Here is a 20291-nt window from a genome sequence, read left to right as displayed (position 1 = left end):
TCCATGATGGGTTATATGTGTTTCCATAAGGTTCACCCATATAATTTACCTCTGCTATTGCAGGGTTTTCAGGATCATAAGCTTCTTCTTCAGAAGATGCCTCTTGAGTACTGTTGGATGAAGCTTGCATTCCATTCAGACTCTGAGAAATCATATTGACTTGCTGAGTCAATATTTTATTCTGAGCCACTATGGCATTCAGAGTATCAATTTTAAGAACTCCCTTCTTCATAGGCATCCCATTATTCACAGGATTCTATTCAGAAGTGTACATGAACTGGTTATTAGCAACCATGTCAATGAGTTCTTGAGCTTCTTGCAGGCATTTTCTTTAGGTGAATGGATCCACCTGTAGAAGTATCCAATGACATCTTAACTAATTTAGACAGACCATCATAGAATATATCCAGGATGGTCCATTCTGAAAGCATGTCAGAAGGACACTTTTTGGTCAGTCCTTTGTATCTCTCCCAAACTTCATAGAGGGATTCACCTTCTTTCTGTCTGAAAGTCTGAACATCCACTCTAAGCTTGCTCAGCTTTTGAGGAGGAAAGAACTTGGCTAAGAAAGCCGTGACCAGCTTATCCCAAGAGTTCAGGCTATCTCTGGGTTGAGAGTCCAACCACACTCTAGCTCTGTCTCTTACAGCAAAAGGGAAAAGCATGAGCCTGTAGACTTCAGGATCTACTCCATTAGTCTTAACAGTATCACATATCTGCAAGAATTCAATTAAGAACTGAAAAGGATCTTCAGATGGAAGTCCATGAAACTTGCAGTTCTGCTGCATCAGAGAAACTAATTGAGGTTTCAGCTCAAAATTGTTTGCTCCAATGGCAGAAATGGAGATGCTTCTTCCATGTAAATTGGAATTAGGTGCAGTAAAGTCACCAAGCATTCTCCTTGCATTTTTGTTGTTGGGTTCGGCTACCATCTCCTTTACTTGTTGGAAATTTTCAATAAGGTTGTCTCTGGATTGTTGTAATTTAGCTTCTCTTAGTTTTCTCTTCAGAGTCCTTTCAGGTTCTGGATCAACAAGAATGCCTTTTTCCTTGTTCTTGCTCGTAAGAAAGAGAAGAGAACAAGAAAAGAAGAGGAATCCTCTATGTCATAGTAAAGAGGTTCCTTATTGTTAGTAGAAGAAGAAAAGGAATAGGGGTGAAGAAGAATGAAGAATCCAAACACAAGGGTAAGGATAGGAGCAGTGATGTGAGATGAAGAGAAGTGTTAGTAGATAAATAATTAGAAGGAGATGAGGGAGAAGGATTTTTGAAAATTATTTTTGAAAAAGAGTTAGTGATTTTCGAAAATAGTTTTTGAAAAAGGTTAGTAATTTTTGAAAATTAAAAATCAAAAATTAAAATAATTAGTTAATTAAAAAGAATTTTTGAAAAAGAGGGAAGATATTTTCGAAAATTAGAGAGAGAGAGTTAGTTAGGTAGTTTTGAAAAAGATAAGAAACAAACAAAAAGTTAGTTAGTTAGTTGAAACAAATTTTGAAAAGATAAGAAGTTAGGAAGTTAGAAAAGATATTTTGAAATAAAATTTTTGAAAAAGATAAGATAAGAAGATATTTTTGAAAAGATATGATTTAAATTAGTTTTTGAAAAAGATTTGATTTTTAAAATCACAATTAATGACTTGATTCACAAGAAATCACAAGATATGATTCTAGAACTTAAAGTTTGAATCTTTCTTAACAAGCAAGTAACAAACTTGAAATTTTTGAATCAAAACATTAATTGATGATGTTATTTTCGAAAATTATGAGATAGAATTAAGAAAAAGATTTTTGAAAAATATTTTTATAATTTTCGAAAATAACTAAGAAAAATGAAAAAGATTTGATTTTTGAAAAAGATTTTGAAAAAGATAAGATTTTTAAATTGAAAATTTGATTTGACTCATAAAAACAACTAGATTTTAAAAAGTTTCGAAAAAGTCAACTCAAATTTTCGAAATTTATGAGTGAAAAAGGGAAAGATATTTTTTTGATTTTTGAATTTTTTTTATGATGAGAGGGAAAAACATGAAAAGGATGCAATGCATGAAAATTTTTGGATCAAAACAATGAATGCATGCAAGAATGCTATGAATGTCAAGATGAACACCAAGAACACTTTGAATGTCAAGATGAACATCAAGAACTTATTTTTGAAAAATTTTTAATGCAAAGAAAACATGCAAGACACCAAACTTAGAAATCTTTAATGCTTAGGCACTAAGAATTCAAGAATGCATATGAAAAACATCATACAACACAAAACAATATAATATGAAGATCAATCAAGAAGGTTTTATCAAGAACAACTTGAAGATCATGATGAATGCAATGCATGAATGCAATTTTCGAAAAATGCAAGATGAGCATGCAATTGACACCAAACTTATAACATGACACTTGACTCAAACAAGAAACATGAAATATTTTTTATTTTTATAATTTTATGATTTTTTTTTGTATTTTCTTTTAATTTTTTTTTCGAAAATCAATGTGAAAAAGAAAAATAAGGATTCCAAAATTTTTAATATGAATTCCTGGAATCTTATGCTCTTTAGTCTAAAGCTCCAATCAAAGGGTCAGGCATGGCTTAATAGCCAGCCAAGCTTTAGTATGTAACTCAGACATGACACGCCTAGCATGCCCTATCCAAAAGAATTAGACATGGCTTTACAGCCAACCAGGCTTCAACATGCTTCATGAAACACTAGAATTCATTCTTAAAAATTCTGAAGAAAAATATATTTTTGAAAATATTTTTATTTTAAAATTTTTTCAAAAACAAAGGAGAAATTTTTGAAAGATTTTTGAAAAATTTTTGAAAACAAAACAAAAAGAAAATTACCTAATCTGAGCAACGAGATGAACCGTCAGTTGTTCAAACTCGAACAATCCCCGGCAACGGCGCCAAAAACTTGGTGCACAAAATTGTGATCTCTGGTAATGGCTCCAAAAACTTAGTGCTCTAATCTCAATTCATAATTTGTCACAACTTCGATAAAACTAACCAGCAAGTGCACTGGGTCGTCCAAGTAATAAACCTTACGTGAGTAAGGGTCGATCCCACGGAGATTATTGGTATGAAGTAAGCTATGGTCACCTTGTAAATCTCAGTTAGGCGGATAATAATTGATTATGGAGTTTTCAAAATTTATACTAATTAAACAGAAAATAGGGATAGAAACACTTATGTAATTCATTGGTGAGAATTTCAGATAAGCGTGTAGAGATGCTTTCGTTCCTCTGAATCTCTGCTTTCCCACTGTCTTCGTCCAATCAATCTTACTCCTTTCCATGGCTGGCTTTATGCAAGGGCATCACCGTTGTCAATGGTTACATCCCCTCCTCTTGTGAAAATGGTCCAAATGCTCTGTCACAGCACGACTAATCATCTGAGGTTCCCGATCATGCTGGAATAGGATTCACCCTCCTTTTGCGTCTGTCACTACGCCTAGCAATCGCGAGTTTGAAGCTCGTCACAGTCATTCAATCCCAGAATCCTACTCAGAATACCACAGACAAGGTTTAGACCTTCCGGATTCTCATGAATGCCGCCATTAATCTAGCTTACACCACGAAGATTCTTGTTAAGAGATCTAAGAGATAATCATTCAATCGAAGGTAGAACGGAAGTGGTTGTCAGGAACGCGTTCATGGGGAAAGATGATGATTGTCACGTTCATCACATTCAGGTTGAAGTGCGAATGAATATCTTAGAAGCGGAATAAGTTGAATTGAATAGAAAACAGTAGTACTTTTCATTAATCTTTGAGGAACAGCAGAGCTCCACACCTTAATCTATGGAGTGTAGAAACTCTACCGTTGAAAATACATAAGTGATAATGGAGTTCATTGGTCTCGTCCCCAGAGGGGAACCGGAGTAACCAAGACTCTATGATCCAAAGATAAAACTCAGGATGTCTAATACAATAGTAAAAAGTCCTATTTATACTAAACTAGTTACTAGGGTTTACAGAAGTAAGTAATTGATGCATAAATCCACTTCTGGGGCCCACTTGGTGTGTGCTTGGGCTGAGCTTGAATGTTACACGTGCAGAGGCTCTTTCTGGAGTTGAACGTCAGGTTGTAACGTATTTTTGGCGTTCAACTCTAGTTTGTGACTTGTTTCTGGCGTTTAACTCCAGACAGCAGCATAGAACTGGAGTTCAACACCCATTTACGTCGTCTAAACTCGGCCAAAGTATGGACTATTATACATTGCTGGAAAGCCCTGGATGTCTACTTTCCAACGCAATTAGAAGCACACCATTTCGAGTTCTGTAGCTCCAGAAAATCCACTTTGAGTTCAGGGAGGTCAGAATCCAACAGCATCAGCAGTCCTTCTTCAATCTCTGAATTTGATTTTTGCTCAAGTCCCTCAATTTCAGTCAGAAAATACCTGAAATCATAGAAAAATACACAAACTCATAGTAAAGTCCAGAAATGTGAATTTAACATAAAAACTAATGAAAATATCCCTAAAAGTAACTAGATTCTACTAAAAACATACTAAAAACAATGCCAAAAAGCGTATAAATTATCCGCTCATCACTAGCACTTTCCAATGTGGTCTTATCTTGGGGACACATGCCCTGTGTGATATAGCTAAGTAACACTATCTTGTCAATCATGTGGTGGGGGCATGCTTCCAGAAGATTATTGAAGCGCTCCCAGTATTCAAAGAGAGTCTCATTGTCATCCTGAACAATTGTGGAAATATCCTTCCTCAGTTTATCAGTAACTTCAGATGGAAAGAATTTCTCCAAAAACTTCTTTCTGAGTGTATCCCAGTTGGATACATTTACTAGAGGTTGAGTGTAGTACCACTCTCTTGCTTTTCCCTCGAGAGAAAACTGGAAAGCTTTCAGCAAAATTGAAGTTTCATCAGTACCATCACGCCTGACAGTAGAACAGGCTGCCTAGAAATTTCTCAAGTGCTTGATAGGCTCTTGAGTAGGTAGGCCATGAAACTTGGGCATCAAATTTAGCAGTGCGGTATTTATTTCAAAATCTGTAGCTACCGCTGGATGATGCACTTGAAACGGTTGCATTGTAAAATCAGGGGCTCCTTCCTCCTGGATGGTAACTCTCCTAGCTGCCATGTCTTCTGCACGTAAAACAACCGAATCAGTAGAACGGGGCTGGTTTCTTCCTCAAGTTCACTTTCAGATCCGCCCTCAGAGCAGACTAACCGACGCTGATCTCGCCTTATTCGTGAAATAGTCCTTTCAATTTCAGGATCGAATATTAGCAAGCACAGATCAGGAAGTGAACGCGTCATTTGACGAAAGAAACATGTAGCTCATAGTAGCAAAATAAAATAAAATGCAAATAAATTAATTCTAATTAATAACTTTAGCACTCTATTGCAACTCCCCAGCAACGGCGCCAAAATTGATGAAGCACAGAAGTTGGTGAATTAAAAATTATTAAAATAGTTACGTTGCAAGTATAGTTCTTAACTCACCGAAAATCTTCCTATCAATTTAGAAATATGTCACATAGAGTTTAAATTAAAAATTACTGGGAGTTGGAATCCCAGGTCATCTCCCAACGAGTTGCAGAAAAGTGTGCTATTTTATTAATCAGATGTTCCAAGAAGTTGAGTTAAGTAGATGGAAAATTAAATTGAGAAAATTTAAATAATATGAATAAAAGCCTTGACCGGGAGTTGATTAGTTGGAATCTCTATTATTGATGGGATGATTTCAAGATTAATTTATAATTAATGGTTGTTCTGTTTAGTTATCCTTTACTAGGTAAAGGAAAGTCAAACAAGTTGGAATGTTAGATCTGTTCACGAGTTGCAACCCACTTAGTTCAAAGGGATTGGTATTAGTGACTAGATAGCAATCCAACAGTTAACCCAGTTACAAATTCTCTTTCAATCCTTCCAACTCAAGAGTTCCTTTCAATCAACTCCCCATCAAGTGAAGAAACTACTCGCTCATTGTAAATAATAAATCCATAACATATGAAAGAGAATTAAAAGAAGACATGATTATTGGAATGGAAAATAAATTAAAATGGAAGAAATAATCCTTGTATTAAATAATCATGAAAGTATTCAAATGACAAAATTGAACAAAGCAAAGAACATGGAAGAATAAAACCAAGTTAAGAGAACAAACTAGAATGACGAAGTCTTGATGAGGAAATAACTCTTCTCAATGTTCCAATGCTAAGACCAATCAAAAATTAAAATTCTAAAACCTAGAGAGAAAAACCTAAAGGAGTAAAACTAGATCTAAAACTGAAAACTGTGTAGAATGAATGTTATCTTTTGTTTCTGCATAATCTCTGGCTCTAGTCTGCTGTTTCGGGCCGAAAATTGGGTCGGAATAAGGTCCAAAATCGCCCCCAGCGAATTCTGCAGATTATGCAGATCGCACATGTCACGCGATCGCGTCATCCATGCGGACGCGTCATTCGCGCTTTTCCTTGCCACACGTTCGCGTCGTCCACGCTACCGCGTTGCTTGAGCTTTTCCAATCCACGCGGCCGTGTGAGCCATGCGGCCGCGTCACTGCGATTTGCTCTCCTTCGCGCAGTCGCGTGAGCCATGCGACCGCGTCACTTCTCGCTGGTTATCTCCTCAAATTCTTGTGTTCCTTCCATTTTTTGCTAGCTTCCTTTCCAATCTCCAACTCATTCATGCCCTATAAAGTCTGAAACACTCAACACACATGTCACGGCATCTTATGGAATAAAGGAGAATTAAAAATACATAATTAAAGTCTCTAGGAAGCAGTTTTCAAACATGTTATAAATTCAGGAAGGAATTATAATTTCATGCTAATTTAATGAATAAGTGGGTAAGGATCATGATAAAACCACACAATTAAACACAATATAAACCATAAAATAGAGGTTTATCAATCACCTATGCAATTCAGCTGGAATTGTCATAGAGGAAAACATCCTCATTGAAGAGGACAAGCCCATCACTAAGAAAAGGATGGAGAAAACAAGAGCCCACTCATGGACTTCAACAAGAGCATGAGGAAATTCCTCATCATGAAATCCCTGAGATGCCTCAAGGGATGCTTTTTCCTCCACAAAACTATTGGGAGCAAATCAACACCTCCTTAGGAGAATTAAGTTCCAACATGGGACAACTAAGGATGGAGCACCAAGAGCACTCCATCATCCTCCATGAAATTAGAGAAGACCAAAGAGCCATGAGGGAGGAGCAAGAAAGGCAAGGAAGAGACATTGAGGAGCTCAAGCACTCCATAAGATCTTCAAGAGGAAGAACTAGCCGCCATCACTAAGGTGGACCCGTTCTTTAATTTCCTTGTTCTCATTTTTCTATTTTTTCAAAAATTATGCTTTTTGTTTTATCTATGTTTGTGTCTTTATTACACGATCATTAGTGTCTAGTGTCTATGCCTTAAAGCTATGAATGTCCTATGAATCCATCACCTTTCTTAAAAGAAAAATTGTTTTAATTGCAAAAGAACAAGAAGTACATGGTTTCGAATTCTATCTTGAAATTAGCTTAATTATTTTGCCTCTGAACAGTTTTGGCATCTCACTTTATCCTTGAAGTTCAGAATGATTGGCATCTATAGGAACTCAGAATTCAGATAGTGTTATTGATTCTCCTAGTTCAGTATGTTGATTCTTGAACATAGCTACTTTATGAGTCTTGGCCGTGGCCCAAAGCACTTTGTTTTCCAGTATTACCACCAGATACATAAATGCCACAGACACATAACTGGGTGAACCTTTTCAGATTGTGACTCAGCTTTGCAAGAGTCCCCAATTAGAGGTGTCCAGGGTTCTTAAGCACACTCTTCTTCTCTTTTTTTTTCTTTGGACCTCGACTTTAACCGCTCAGTCTCAAGCTTTTGGCTTGACACCTTCACGCCACAAGCACATGGTTAGGGACAGCTTGGTTTAGCTGCTTAGGCCAGGATTTTATTCCTTTGGGCCCTCCTATCCACTGATGCTCAAAGCCTTGGATCCTTTCTATTACCCTTGCCTTTTGGTTTTAAGGGCTATTGGCTTTTTCTGCTTGCTTTTCTTTTTTTTCTTTCTCTCTCTTTTTTTCTTTTATTTTTGCCATTTTTTTTTCGCAAGCCTTGTTATTCACTGCTTTTTCTTGCTTCAAGAATCAATTATATGATTTTTCAAATTATCAAATAACATTTCTCCTTTTTCATTATTCTTCAAGAGCCAACAATTTTAACATTCATGAACAACAAATTCAAAAGACATATGCACTGTTCAAGCATTCATTCAGAAAACAAAAAGTATTGTCACCACATCAAAAATAATTAAACTAATTTCAAGGATGAATTCGAAATTCATGTACTTCTTGTTCTTTTGTAATCAAAACATTTTTCATTTAAGAGAGGTGATGGATTCATAGGACATTCAAAGCTTTAAGACATAGACACTTAGACACCAGTGATCATGTAATAAAGACATAAACATAAATAAACATAGAGCATATTAAACGAAAAATAGAAAAATAAGAACAAGGAGATTAAGAAATGGGTCCACCTTAGTGAGGCTGGCGTCTTCTTCCTCTTGAAGAACCAATGGTGTTCTTGAGCTCCTCTATGTCTCTTCCTTGTCTTTGTTGCTCCTCCCTCGTAGCTCTTTGATCTTCTCTAATCTCACGGAGAATGATGGAGTGCTCTTGGTGTTCCATCCTTAGTTGTCCCATGTTGGAACTTAATTCTCCTAGGGAGGTGTTGATTTGCTCCCAATAATTCTGTGGAAGAAAGTGCATCCCTTGAGGTATCTCAGGGATTTCATGGTGAGGAATTTCCTCAAGCTCTTGTTGAGGTCCATGATCTCTTGTTTGCTCCATCCTTCTCTTAGTGATGGGCTTGTCCTCATCAATGAGGATATCTCCCTCTATATCAATCCCAGCCGAATTGCAGAGGTGGCAAATAAGGTGAGGAGAGGCTAACCTTGCCAAAGTGGAAGACTTGTCAGCCACTTTGTAGAGTTCTTGAGGTATAATCTCATGAACTTCCACTTCCTCCCAAATCATGATACTATGGATCATGATGGCCCGATCCACAGTTACTTTGGATCGGTTGCTAGTAGGAATGATAGAGCGTTGGATGAACTCCAACCATCCTCTAGCTACAGGCTTAAGGTCCGGTCTTCTCAATTGAACCGGTTTGCCTCTTGAGTCAACTTTCTATTGAGCTCCTTCCACACATATGTCCATGAGGACTTGGTCCAACCTTTGATCAAAGTTGACCCTTCTAGTGTAGGGGCGTGCGTGTTCTTGCATCATTGGCAAGTTGAACGCCAACCTTACATTTTCCGACCTGAAATCTAAGTATTTCCCCCGAACCATTGTAAGTCAATTCTTTGGATTCGGGTTCATATTTTGATCATGGTTCCTAGTGATCCATGCGTTTGCATAGAACTCTTGAACCATTAAGATTCTGACTTGTTGAATAGGATTGGAGAGTACTTCCCATCCTCTTCTTCTAATCTCTTGTCGGATATCTAGATACTCGTTCTTTTTTAGCATAAAAGGAACCTCAGGGATCACCTTTTTCTTGGCCACAACTTCATAGAAGTGGTCTTGATGGACCTTTGAGATGAATCTCTCCATCTCCCATGACTCAAAAGTGGAAGCAATTGCCTTCTCTTTCCTCTTTCTTGAGGTTTTTCTGGCCTTACATGCCATTAATGGTTAATGAAAAACAATAAGCAATGCTTTTACCACACCAAACTTAAAAGGTTTGCTCGTCTCCGAGCAAAAGAAGAAAGAAAGTAGTAGAAGAAGAAGAAAATGGAGGAGATGGAGGGAGAAGGTGTATTCGGCCAAGGGGGAGAAGTGGTGGATGTAATGTGTGAAAGTGGAGTAGTGTTGAGGGGTTTATATAGGGGTGGGGGAAGGGTAGGTTTCGGCCATTAGGGTTGGGTTTGGGAGGCAAAAGAATTTGAATTTTGGAGGTAGGTGGGGTTAATGGGGAAGAGGTATGGAGGTAATTGGGGAAGAGTGTTATGAAAAGGTGTGAAGAGGAGAGAAGAAGAGGTGGGGTAGGTGGGGATCTTGTAGGGTCCACAGATCCAGAGGGGTTAAGGACTTAACATCGCTGCTCCATTTAGGCGTGCAAAAACGCCCTTAGATAGCATGTCTGGCATTAAACGCCAGCTTGCTGCTTGTTTCTGGCATTTAACGCCAGCTTTTCTCATGTTATTGGCGTTAAACGCCAATTCCATGCTCTGTTCTGGCGTTAAACGCCAGTCTGGTGCTTGTTTCTGGCGTTGAACGCCAGCTTGATGCTTCTTTCTGGCGTTAAACGCCAGTTTGATGCTTCTTACTGGTGTTGAAACGCCAGTAAGCTCTTCCTCCAGGGTGAGCTAATTTTAATGCTATTTTTCATTCTCTTTTTGATTTTTCAGTAGTTTTTCTGACTTCACATGATCATCAACCTAAAGAAAACATAAAATAGCAATGGAAAATAAATAGATATAATTAAATAACATTGGGTTGCCTCCCAACAAGCGCTTCTTTAATGTCAATAGCTTGACAGTGAGCTCTCATGGAGCTTCACAGATAATCAGAGCAAGGTTGGGGCTTCTTAACACCAAACTTAGAGTTTGATTGTGGCCTCTCAACACCAAACTTAGAGTTTGGTTGTGGCCTCCCAACACCAAACTTAGAGTTTGAATGTGGGGGTTTTGTTTGACTTTGTATTGAGAGAAGCTTCTCATGCTTCCTCTCTATGGTTACAGAAGGAGAACCTTGAGTCATAAATACAAGGTAGTCCTCATTCAACTGAAGGACCAACTCTCATCTGTCTACATCAATCACAGCTTTTGCTGTGGCTAAGAAGGGTCTGCCAATAATGATGGATTCATCCTCATCCTTCCCAGTGTCTAGGATTATGAAATCAGCAGGGATGTAAAGGCCTTCAACCTTCACTAGCACGTCCTCTACTAGTCCGTAAGCCTTTTTCATTGATTTGTCTGCCATCTCTAATGAGATTTTTGCAGCTTGTACCTCAAAGATTCTGAGTTTCTCCATTACAGAGAGTGGCATGAGATTTATCCCTGACCCAAGGTCACATAGAGCCTTCTCAAAGGTCATGGTGCCTACGATACAAGGTATGAAGAACTTTCCAGGATCCAGTTTCTTCTGAGGTAAATTTGGCCTCATTAATGTACTCAGTTCATTGGTTAACAAGGGTGGTTCATCCTCCCAAGTCTCAGTACCAAATAACTTGGCATTCAGCTTCATGATTGCTCCTAGATACTTAGCAACTTGCTCTTCAGTGATGTCTTCATCCTCTTCAGAGAAAGAATATTCATCAGAGCACATGAATGGTAGAAGGAAGTTCAATAGAATCTCTATGGTCTCTATATGAGCCTCAGATTCCTTTGGTTCCTCAAATGGGAATTCCTTTTTGTTCAGAGGACGTCCCAAGAGGTCCTCCTTACTGGGATTCACGTCCTCCTCCTCCTATGGGCATTCGGCCACACCAAGTAAGGTTATGACCTTGCACTCTCTCTTGGGATTTTCTTCTGTATTGCTTGGGAGAGTACTGGGAGGAGTTTCAGTAATCTTCTTACTCAACTGACCCACCTGTGCCTCCAAATTTCTAATGGAGGACCTTGTTTCATTCATGAAACTTAGTGTGGTCTTGGATAGATCAGAGACTATGGTTGCCAGGCCAGAATGGCTCTGTTCAGAATTCTCTATCTGTTGCTGAGAAGATGATGGAAAAGGCTTGCTATTGCTAAACCTATTTCTTCCACCATTATTATTGAAGCCTTGTTGAGGCTTCTGTTGGTCCTTCCATGAGAAATTTGGATGATTTCTCCATGAAGGATTATAGGTGTTTTCATAGGGTTCTCCCATGTAATTCACCTCTGCCATTGCAGGGTTCTATGGATCATAAGCTTCTTCTTCAGAAGATGCTTCTTTAGTACTGTTGGATGAAGCTTGCAATCCATTCAAACTCTGAGAAATCATATTGACTTGCTGAGTCAATATTTTGTTCTGAGCCAATATGGCATTCAGAGTATCAATTTCAAGAACTCCCTTCTTCAGAGGCGTCCCATTGTTCACAGGATTCCTCTCAGAGGTGTACATGAACTGGTTATTTGCAACAATTTCAACGAGTTCCTGAGCTTCTACAGCGGTTTTCACGTGAAGAGATCCTCCTGCAGAATGGTCGAATGACATTTTTGACAACTCAGATAGACCATCATAGAATATACTTATGATGCTCCATTCTGGAAGCATGTCAGTAGGACACCTTTTGATCAGTTGCTTATATCTTTCCCAAGCTTCATAGAGGGATTCTCCTTCCTTCTGTCTGAAGGTTTGGATTTCCACTCTAAGCTTGCTCATCTTTTGAGAAGGAAAGAATTTGGCCAGGAAAGCACTGACCAGCTTATTCCAAGAGTTCAGGCTATCCTTAGGTTGTGAATCCAACCATGTTCTAGCTCTGTCTCTTACAGCAAAAGGGAAAAGCATAAGCCTGTAGACCTTGGGATCAACTCCATTGGTCTTGACAGTGTCACAGATTTGCAAGAATTCAGCTAAAAACTGATGAGGATCTTCCATTGGAAGCCCATGGAACTTGCAATTCTGCTGCATTAGAGAAACTAATTAAGGCTTAAGCTCAAAATTGTTTGCTCCAATCGCAGAAAGTGAGATGCTTCTTCCATAGAAGTTGGAAGATGGTGCAATAAAGTCACCAAGCATCTTCCTTGAATCTCCATCATTGTTATTATTTTCAGCCATGTCTCCTTCTTTTTCGAAAATTTCTGTCAGGTTTTCTCCAGAGAGTTGCACTTTAGCTTCCCTTAGCTTCCTCTTCAGAGTCCTTTTAGGTTCAGGGTCATCTTCAACAAGGATTTCTTATCCTTGTTCCTGCTCATATGAAAAGAAGAGAACAGAAAAGAAAATATGAAATCCTCTATGTCACAGTATAGAGATTCCTTATGTGAGTATAAGAAGAGAAGAATAGAAGGAGGAGAAGAGAAAAACTCGAACACAGAGAAGAAGATGGGGTTCGAATTATGAGTAGAAGAAAAGTGTTAGTAGATAAATAAATAAATAGAAGGAGATGAGAGAGGGGGGTGAAAATTCGAATTTAAACTAAAAGGAAAAATATTTTTGTTTTCATTTTAAAATCTAGTTAGAATTCGAAAATAAAAAAGAAAAATAAAAATAAAATTAAAATTTAAAGCAATTAGTTAATTAAAAAAAATTTGAAAAAGTGTATAGGAGCTTTGAAAAATTAGAGAGAGAAAATTAGTTAGGTGGTTTTGAAAAAGATATGATTGAAATAGAAAACTCTTAAAAATAAACCAAAAAGTCAAGTAGTTAATTGAAAAAGATTTGAAAATCAAATTTGAAAGGGTGAGAAGTTAGAAAAGATTTTGAAATTGATTTTGAAAAAGATATGATTGAAATTGAAAAAGAAATGATTGAAAATCATTTTGAAAAAGATTTGAATTGGAAATTAAAAAGATTTTATTTTGAAAATTGAAATTGATTACTTGACTAACAAGAAACTAAAAGATATGATTCTAAAATTTAAAGATTGAACCTTTCTTAATAGACAAGTAACAAACTCAAAAATTTTTTGAATCAATCACATTAATTATTAGTAAAGATTTTGAAAAATATGGAATAAAATAAGAAAAAGATTTTTGAAAATCAATTTGAATTTTCAAAAATATGAAAGAAAAAATGAAAAAGATTTGATTTTTTAAAAAAAAAGATTTGAAAAAGATAGAATTTTTAAATTGAAAATTTGATTTGACTCATAAGAAACAACTAAATTTTGAAATTTTTTTGAAAAAGTCAACTCAAATATTCGAAATTTATGAGAAGAAAAAGGGAAAGATATTTTTTTATTTTTGAATTTTTTAATGAGGAGAGAGAAAAATATAAAAATGATGCAAAACATAAAAATTCAAGATCAAAACACATGATGCATGCAAGAACACTTTGAATGTCAAGATGAACACCAAGAACACTTTGGAGATCAAGATGAATGATGAGCGGATAATTTATACGCTTTTTGGCATTGTTTTTAGTATGTTTTTAGTAGGATCTAGTTACTTTTAGGGATGTTTTTAATAGATTTTGTGTTAAATTCACATTTCTGGACTTTACTATGAGTTTGTGTGTTTTTCTGTGATTTCAGGTATTTTCTGGCTGAAATTGAGGGACTTGAGCAGAAATCAGATTCAGAGGTTGAAAAAGGACTGTTGATGCTGTTGGATTCTGACCTCCCTGCACTCAAAGTGGATTTTCTGGAGCTACAGAACTCGAAATGGCGCGCTTCCAAATTCGTTGGAAAGTAGACATCCAGGGCTTTCCAGCAATATATAATAGTCCATACTTTGGCCAAGAATAGACGATGTAAACTGGCGTTCAACGCCAGCCTTCTGCCCAAATCTGGCGTCCAGTGCCAGAAAAGGATCCAAAACCAGAGTTGAACGCCCAAACTGGCACAAAAACTGGCGTTCAACTCCACAATTGGCCTCTGCACGTGCAACACTTAAGCTCAGCCCAAACACACACCAAGTGGGCCCCGTAAGTGGATTTATACATCAAATACTTACTCATGTAAACCCTAGTAGCTAGTTTATTATAAATAGGACCTCTTACTAGTATTTTTGACCATCTTTGGATCTTTGGATTACCTTATGATCCTTTGATCACGTTTTAGGGGGCTGGCCATCTCAGCCATGCCTGGACCTTCACTTATGTATTTTTAACGGTAGAGTATCTACACTCCATAGATTAAGGTGTGGAGCTCTACTGTTCCTCAAAGATTAATGCAAAGTACTACTGTTTTCTATTCAATTCTTCTTATTTCGCTTCTAAGATATCCATTCGCACCCAAGAACGTGATGAAGGTGATGATTATGTGTGACGCTCATCATCCTTCTCCCTTATGAACGCGTGCCTGACAAACACTTCCGTTCTACATGAATTAAGCTAGAATGAATATCTCTTAGATCTCCTAACCAGAATCTTCGTGGTGTAAGCTAGAATGATGGCGGCATTCAAGAGAATCCGGAAGGTCTAAACCTTGTCTGTGGTATTCCGAGTAGGATTCAATGATTGAATGACTGTGACGAGCTCCGAACTCGCGATTGCAGGGCGTTAGTGACAGACGCAAAAGGATAGTAAATCCTATTCCAGCATGATCGAGAACCGACAGATGAATAGCCGTGCCGTGACAGGGTGCGTGAGCATATTATTCACTGAGAGGATAAGATGAAGCCATTGACAAAGGTGATGCCTCCAGACGATTAGCCGTGCCGTGACAGGGCATTGGATCATTTTCCCGAGAGATGACCGAAAGTAGCCATTGACAGTGGTGATGTATCATATAAAGCCAGCCATGGAAAGGAGTAAGACTGATTGGATGAAGATAGCAGGAAAGCAGAGGTTCAGAGGAACGAAAAGCATCTCCATTCGCTTATCTGAAATTCCTACCAATGATTTACATAAGTATTTCTATCCCTATCTTATTATATTAAATTCGAAAACACCATTATCACTTTATATCTGCCTGACTGAGATTTACAAGGTGACCATAGCTTGCTTCATACCAACAATCTCCGTGGGATTCGACCCTTACTCACGTAAGGTATTACTTGGACGACCCAGTGCACCTGCTGGTTAGTTGTATCGAAGTTGTGACAATCATGAATTAAGATCAGAGCACCAAGCTTTGGAGCCATTACCAGGATTTGTTCGAGCCTGGAGATCACAATTTCGTGCACCAAGTTTTTGGCGCCGTTGCCGGGGATTGTTTGAGTTTGGACAACTGACGGCTCATCTTGTTGCTCAGATTAGGTAATTTTCTTTTCGTTTTGTTTTCAAAAATTTTTCAAAAAAAAATATTTTCAAAAAAATTTTTCATCTGTTTTCAAAAAAAATAAAAATGTTTTCAAAAATTTATTCAAAATTTTTAAGAATGAATTCTAGTGTTTCATGAAGCATGTGAAGCCTGGCTGGCTGTAAAGCCATGTCTAAATTCCTTTGGACTGAGGCTTCCAACCATCAGCTCTTACACGACTGTAGGGTATGTCAGGCGTGTCATGTCTGAATTACATGCTGAAGCTTGGCTGGCCATTGGCCATGTCTAATGTTTTGGACCGGAGCTTTCATTGAAAGCTTGGCTGGCTAGTGAGCCATGTCTAATTCCTGGACTGAAGCTTTAGACTAAGAATGCAAGATTCCTGGAATTCATATTAAAAATTTTGGAATCCTTATTTTTCTTTTTCAATTAAATTTTTCGAAGAAAAAAAAATCCAAAAAAAATTTAGAAAATCATAAAAATCAAAAATATTTTTCTGTTTCTTGTTTGAGTCTTGAGTCATATAATAAGTTTGGTGTCACTTGCATATGCATCTTGCATTTTTCGAAAATTCATGCATTCATAGTGTTCTTCATGATCTTCAAGTTGTTCTTGGTAAGTCTTCTTGTTTGATCTTGATGATTTTTTGTTTTGTGTCTTTTCATGTTTATCATATGCATTCTTGAATTCTTAGTGCCTAAGCATTAAAGAATTCTAAGTTTGGTGTCTTGCATGTTTTCTTTGCATTAAAAATTTTTCAAAAATATGTTCTTGATGTTCATCATGACATTCAAAATGTTCTTGGTGTTCATCTTGACATTCATAGCATTCTTGCATGCATTCATTGTTTTGATCTAAAAATTTCATACATTGCATATTTTTCATGTTTTTCATAAAAATTCAAAAATCAAAAAAATATCTTTCCCTTTTTCTCTCATCAAATTCGAAAATTTGGATTGACTTTTTCAAAAGTTTTTAAAATCAAATTGTTTCTCATGAGTCAAATCAAATTTTCAATTTGAAAATCTTATCTTTTTCAAAATCTTTTTCAAAAATCAAATCTTTTTCAAAATTCTTAGTTATTTTCGAAAATTCCAAAAACAATTTTCAAAAATCTTTTTCGTATTTTTATATCATATTTTCGAAAATAACATAATCAATTAATGTTTTGATTCAAAAATTTGAAGTTTGTTACTTGCTTGTTAAGAAAGATTCAAACTTTAAGTTCTAGAATCATATCTTGTGATTTCTTATGAATTAAGTCATTAATTGAGATTTTAAAAATCAAATCTTTTTCAAAACTAATTTCTATCATATCTTTTCAAAAATATCTTCTCATCTTATCTTTTTCAAAAATATCTTTTCAAAATATCTTTTCTAACTTCCTAACTTCTTATCTTTTCAAAAATTGTTTCAACTAACTAACTAACTTTTTGTTTGTTTCTTAACTTTTTCAAAACTACCTAACTAACTCTCTCTCTCTCTCTCTCATTTTCGAAAATATCTTCCCCCTTTTTCAAAATTTCTTTTTTATTAACTAATTATTTTTATTTTTAAATTTAAAAAAAAAAATTTTTCGAAAATTTCTAACATTTTTCAAAAATCACTAACTCTTTTTCAAAGTAATTTTCGAAAATTATCCCTCCCCCATCTCATTCTATTTATTCATTCATATCCTAACATCTCATCTCACATCTCTAGCCTCCTCACAGTTGTGTTTCTTCTATTATATTACATTCTTTATCTCCCCCTTTTCTTCCACTCACACAGGGATCCCTATACTGTGGTATAAAGGATCTCCAATATTATTATTATTTTTCTGTGCCTTCTTCTTTGTCATATGAGCAGGAGCAAGGATAAGAACATTCTTGTGGAAGCAGATCCAGAACCTGAAAGGACTCTGAAGAGAAAATTAAAAGAAGCTAAAATACAACAATCCAGAGATAACCTTTCAAAAATTTTCGAACAGGCAGAGGAGATGGCAGCCGAAAATAATGATAATGTAAGGAAGATGCTTGGTGACTTTACTGCACCAAATTCCAATTTACATGGAAGAAGCATCTCCATTCCTGCCATTGGAGCAAACAACTTTGAGCTGAAACCTCAATTAGTTTCTCTGATGCAGCAGAACTGCAAGTTTCATGGACTTCCATCTGAAGATCCTTTTCAGTTCTTAACTGAATTCTTGCAGATATGTGATACTGTTAAGACTAATGGAGTAGATCCTGAAGTCTACAGGCTCATGCTTTTCCCTTTTGCTGTAAGAGACAGAGCTAGATTATGGTTGGATTCTCAACCCAAAGACAGCCTGAACTCTTGGGATAAGCTGGTCACGGCTTTCTTAGCCAAGTACTTTCCTCCTCAAAAGCTGAGCAAGCTTAGAGCTGATGTTCAAACCTTCAGACAGAAAGAAGGTGAATCCCTCTATGAAGCTTGGGAAAGATACAAACAGTTGACCAAAAAGTGTCCTTCTGACATGCTTTCAGAATGGACCATCCTGGATATATTCTATAATGGTTTATCTGAACTATCAAAGATGTCACTGGACACTTCTGCAGGTGGATCCATTCACCTAAAGAAAACGCCTGCAGAAGCTCAAGAACTCATTGACATGGTTGCTAATAACCAGTTCATGTACACTTCTGAAAGGAATCCTGTGAGTAATGGGACGCCTATGAAGAAGGGAGTTCTTGAGGTTGATACTCTGAATGCCATATTGGCTCAGAATAAAATATTGACTCAGCAAGTCAATATGATTTCTCAGAGTCTGCATGGAATGCAAGCTGCATCCAACAGTACTCAAGAGGCTTCTTATGAAGAAGAGGCCTATGATCCTGAGAACCCTGCAATAGCAGAGGTGAATTACTTAGGTGAACCTTATGGAAACACCTATAACTCAACATGGAGAAATCATCCAAATTTCTCATGGAAGGATCAAAAGCCTCAACTAGGCTTTAATGATGGTGGAAGAAACAGGTTTAGCAATAGCAAACCTTTTCCATCATCCACTCAGCAACAGACAGAGAACTCTGAACAAAATGCTTCTAATTTAGCAAATCTAGTCTCTGATCTATCTAAGGCCACTGTAAGTTTCATGAATGAAACAAGGTCTTCCATTAGAAATTTGGAAGCACAAGTGGGCCAGCTGAGTAAAAGGATCACTGAAATCCCTCCTAGTACTCTCCCAAGCAATACAGAAGAGAATCCAAAAGGAGAGTGCAAGGCCATTGACATAAGCGCCATGGCCGAACCTGTGAGGAGAGGAGAGGACGTGAATCCCAAGGAGGAAGACCTCCTGGGACATCCAGTGATCAATAAGGAGCTTCCCTCTGAGGAACCAAAGGACTCTGAGGCTCATCTAGAGACCATAGAGATTCCATTGAACCTCCTTATGCCCTTCATGAGCTCTGATGAGTATTCCTCTTCTGAAGAGAATGAGGATATTACTGAAGAGCAAACTGCCAAGTTTCTTGGTGCAATCATGAAGCTGAATGCCAAATTATTTGGCATTGATGCTTGGGAAGTTGAACCTCCCTTGTTCATCAATGAACTAAGTGATCTGGATCAACTGACATTGCCTCAGAAGAGACAGGATCCTGGAAAGTTCATAATACCCTGTACCATAGGCACCATGATCTTTAAGGCTCTGTGTGACCTTGGTTCAGGAATAAACCTCATGCCCCTCTCTGTAATAGAGAAACTGGGAATCTATGGGGTGCAAGCTGCTAAAATCTCATTAGAGATGGCAGACAGCTCAAGAAAACAGGCTTATGGACAAGTAGAAGATGTATTAGTAAAGGTTGAGGGCCTTTACATACCTACTGATTTCATAGTCCTGGATACTGGAAAGGAAGAGGATGAATCCATCATCCTAGGAAGACCTTTCCTGGCCACAGCAAGAGCTGTGATTGATGTTGACAGAGGTGAAATAGTCCTTCAATGGAATGAGGATTCCCTCGTGTTTAAAACTTAAGGATCTCCCTCTGCAACCATGAAGAGGAAGCATGAAAAGCTTCTCTCAAAGCAGAGTCAACCAGAGCCCCCACAGTCAAACTCTAAGTTTGGTGTTGGGAGGCCACAACCAAACTCTAAGTTTGGTGTTGAACTCCCATATCCAAACTCTAAGTTTGGTGTTGGAGAGTCTCAACAAAGCTCTGCACATCTGTGAGGCTCCATGAGAGCCCACTGTCAAGCTATTGACATTAAAGAAGCGCTTGTTGGGAGGCAACCCAATGTTTATTTATCTAACTATATTTTTCTTAGTTATGTGTCTTTATAGGTTCATAATCATGAGGAGTCACAAAATAAATATAAAAATTGAAAACGGAATCAAAAACAGCAGAAGAAAAATCACACCCTGGAGGAGCATCTGTCTGGCGTTCAAACGCCAGAACAGAGCATAGTTCTGGCGCTGAACGCCCAGAATGGGAGCATCCTGGCGCTGAACGCCCAGAACAAGCATGGTTCTGGC

At 37.4% G+C, this 20291-nt stretch overlaps 3 non-coding genes across 3 annotated transcripts; 2 read left to right on the top strand and 1 right to left on the bottom strand.

Annotated features, from left to right (window-relative positions):
• The first annotated feature begins 425 nt into the window (after positions 1–425).
• Positions 426–533, top strand: LOC112760417 (small nucleolar RNA R71). Its single transcript, XR_003180859.1, has one exon. It is a non-coding gene; the product is annotated as a small nucleolar RNA R71 (small nucleolar RNA).
• An 11692-nt stretch (positions 534–12225) lies between these two features.
• LOC112761962 (small nucleolar RNA R71) lies at positions 12226–12333 on the top strand. Its single transcript, XR_003182328.1, has one exon. It is a non-coding gene; the product is annotated as a small nucleolar RNA R71 (small nucleolar RNA).
• A 5861-nt stretch (positions 12334–18194) lies between these two features.
• On the bottom strand, positions 18195–18302 carry LOC112760974 (small nucleolar RNA R71). The gene has a single exon (XR_003181386.1). It is a non-coding gene; the product is annotated as a small nucleolar RNA R71 (small nucleolar RNA).
• Positions 18303–20291: the final 1989 nt, after the last annotated feature.

This window comes from Arachis hypogaea, chromosome 16, assembly GCF_003086295.3.
Source record: "Arachis hypogaea cultivar Tifrunner chromosome 16, arahy.Tifrunner.gnm2.J5K5, whole genome shotgun sequence".
NCBI classification, from domain to species: Eukaryota; Viridiplantae; Streptophyta; class Magnoliopsida; order Fabales; family Fabaceae; genus Arachis; species Arachis hypogaea.
Note: the sequence above shows the minus strand (reverse complement) of the source record. Positions and strands in the feature narration are given on the sequence as shown.